The following is a 3,444-nucleotide window of genomic DNA, read 5'->3' as shown; positions in this document are numbered from 1 at the left end:
TAGTGGCTGACTTTCAGTTGTGGGAATATGAATGTTTGTTTTTTCCTTTAAGCATTCTCCATCATTTCAAATTTTCTATTGTGAGTATTTTTATGTTTTTGTTTATTTTATTAATAGAAATAAAATAATATCCAGAAGTTATGTCCACATAAAAATAGAAGTGAAAGCTATCTGTGCACAAAAATCTTTACACACTTGATTATAGCAGCTTTATCTGGAAAACCAAAAAACATCCTACACATTCTTCAACGGGTGAAAGATGAAAGAATCTGTATTACGCACAGACAATTAGATCACACTCCAGAATTAAAGCAAGCTATTGGGCGAGGCATGTAGTTTAGTGACAGAGCACTTTCTTAGCATGCAGGAGGCCTCAAGTCCAATCCTCAGCATTGCAGAAGAAATGAAAACAAATTGTTGAATCCTGCAGCCATGGGGATGCATCACAGCATCATTGAGAGCAATGAAAACGCCAGTTCCTAAACATTCTATGCTCATGACACACTACAGCGCAGTCTCAGCAGAAAGGCAACTCCAGGAGAGGTGTGACCTCGGGCCCCGGCCCCTTCCTCTCCTGCACTGCTCCCCTGCTCTGCTGCCTGACCACCATGAAGTCAGCTGGCCATGGACTGAGCCCCCAAACCCTGAGCCAAAATAAACCTCTCCTCCTTTAAGTTGTGGGCATCCAGATGGTGTCAGGCCCAGGAACATTGTGAGGAGTAGCATGGGTGGCGTCCATGCAGTGCTTGGTGGTGGAGGCAGAGCTGTGTCTACCTTGACTGTGGTGACCGTCACGCAGATGCACACATGTGACAACACAAAACAGAACTACATGCACAATTGTGCCAGTGGCAGTTTGCTGAGTTTATATAAGATGCGACTCTATGAGTTCTAAACATTAGAGAAAACTGGGTAATCGCTTGCATAAGACCTCTCTGCTCCACCTTGGCAATTTCTCTGTATCTATAATTATTTCCAAACAGTTTACTTTTTTTCTGTAGGTTAAAGTATTCTGTAGTGAGCGTTTCTTTTATAATGAATAAAGTTTTATTTATTTTGTTACTTTTGAAAGAGGTTGAGTGATGAAACATTTGATATGTTCCTCTGCCTTATCCCCCGCTCTGGCTGTGAACTAACGCAAATGAAATAGAGCTCATTCCCACTGTGGTGTCCTCAGAGTGGGGCACAGCACCATAATCAGGAGTAAATTGTGTCGAAGCCTTTGGCACAGACAAAGCAAACACACTTGGGGCCAGACATGGTGCTAAATGGGAGGGTGACACTGGTTTGGTCCCTGACCCCAGGAAGTCTATAGCACTTTCAGGAGACAGAAGAGAAAAGTGAAATTGAAACTAAAGAAACACTAGAAAATGCTCATGCCATCCATTGTGGTGCCCAAGTCACGAAGACCCCAAAGACCTCCAAGCAGTCAGGTCCCATGCAATTACAAGAGGAGTTTATTGCAAGCTCGAGCCTGGACCCTCGGGTGTCACCGTCACAGCGACTTCAGACCGAGAGCCCGGATCCATCTTTGAAGCAGGATTATATAGCATTAGGAAGACTCTTCCTTTTTATAGGTCCTATTTTTAGCTCTCGCTTATTATTGGATATTTGAGGGGTACTGGGAGGGCACTTACTGGAAAATTGCTAACGCCTATGTTCACAGAATCAATTCCTCTTTTTAAAGAACATCTGATTAAACAAATTCTATAATTAACAAAGACTACATATGTAAGCAGTGACTAATGCCTATGTTAGCAGTGGCTACCTATGTAAGCTGTGACTGGTACCTATGTTGGCTAAATCAGTTCCTCCTTTTAAAGAACATTGATTATCTTAAGCAGGAAGAATTCATCATAAAAAGAGGAACAGAAACAAGGTGGAGATGCCCTAAGACAGCTTGCCCTAAAAAGAGGAACAGAGACACAGGGAGACTGTCATACAGAATGAAAGTTTTGCAGCTCTGCTCTGGGCAAGGGGCACAGAGGTGGACAGAGGGAGCCCACCTCGACCTGAAGACTTGGTCCTTACACCATCAGGGAAAGAGAGGGCTGGGTTAATGAATGACGGTGGGGAACTAGTGGAGGGAGCGTGACCCTCTGGGAGGAGATGACACTTAGCGTGAGGTTCGACACTGTCAGACACACGTGAATCAAGCATCTGGCTAGGACGTTGCAGCTTTGCAGGCTGTGCTGTTGCCACTGGAAGGGGAAGATGAGTGTTTGACACAATCAGTCCTGCAGAAGGTTGCTCTAACCTCAGTGACAGCGCAGAAAAAAATCTCACTGGAGCATTCTGCACACTTGTGTGCTGAACACATTCCCAACCGATAATTATGTTTGTAAACAATCAAGACAAAGTGCTTTGCAAATAAACATAAGGAGAAAAAGATGGAACTTAAAATAGAACATGTATTTTACTCTCAATATTGAAGTCTAACCACTCTAACTCATGTTTTCATTTAAGCTCTTGGCCCAACTCAGCTTTACTACTATTGTTTAAATAGAATTTCTTTCCCCTGTTTTTGACTTTATACTTCAAATACTGTCACATAAAGTAAGGCACAATACTGGAAAGGTGTATTCTTTCATAGATTTCAGTCTGTCTGATCAGGAATGTTTAAGTTGTTTTCGTTTTAATCAAGTGACGCCAGAAGAGGTGGACATAGGGAGCCCACTCTCCCATGACGTTAGCAAAGCGACTTTTCAATGGCTCCTTCCTGGCCCTCTGCACCTGCCTCGCATGGCCCTGCAGTGGGCTGTTCTGGATGCAGTCTGTCAAGCTGGAGATCAGTCACTGTGGCCCCTAATCGCTCGCAATTGAAAGCGACGTGGACCTAGCAGGACCAGATTTTTAGTGCCAATGTTTAAAAATAATGGGCTGGGTTCCTCCCACAGCCAGCGGATATTTTTCTCGGTGAACAATGCAGGCCTATTGTGCAGCTCCATTTAACATCTGGAGGTGCAGAAGTGGTTTAAAACCCATAAACCCTAAGCAATGCGGCGTCCACCTGGAGGAAGAGCCCGGTGATTATTCACACTGGAATTGTTTACTGTGCGACCTGCCAGGGCCCTGGATGGAGGCAGCAGCATGTTTTGGAGATAGAGTGCACAGCCTGCCAGAGGCAGGAGACCAGGACACCGTGTTCTGGAAAGTCATGCATCAGGGGGACTTTTCTCCACACCCCAACTGTTTATCCGAGGATTTTTTTTTTTAGACCAGTGTGGTTTTTATTAAGTGATACAGCAGCTAGAGAACTCATGCAACAGATTATTCTGCAGGCATCAGCACTTTTTAAGAACAGCCCCAATAAAATATATAAGCAGAAACAAACTAGAAACACAAAACAAAAATAGGAAAAGGTTTTTTATAATAGTACATAAGATCCTAATGAGATAACTGACAATGTGAAATGGGAAGAAAAGGACTAAAGGTGTAGGGAAA

Source organism: Fukomys damarensis, unplaced genomic scaffold, assembly GCF_012274545.1.
Source record: "Fukomys damarensis isolate Sample0158 unplaced genomic scaffold, DMR_v1.0_HiC HiC_scaffold_4, whole genome shotgun sequence".
Classification (NCBI taxonomy): Eukaryota; Metazoa; Chordata; class Mammalia; order Rodentia; family Bathyergidae; genus Fukomys; species Fukomys damarensis.
Note: the sequence above shows the minus strand (reverse complement) of the source record.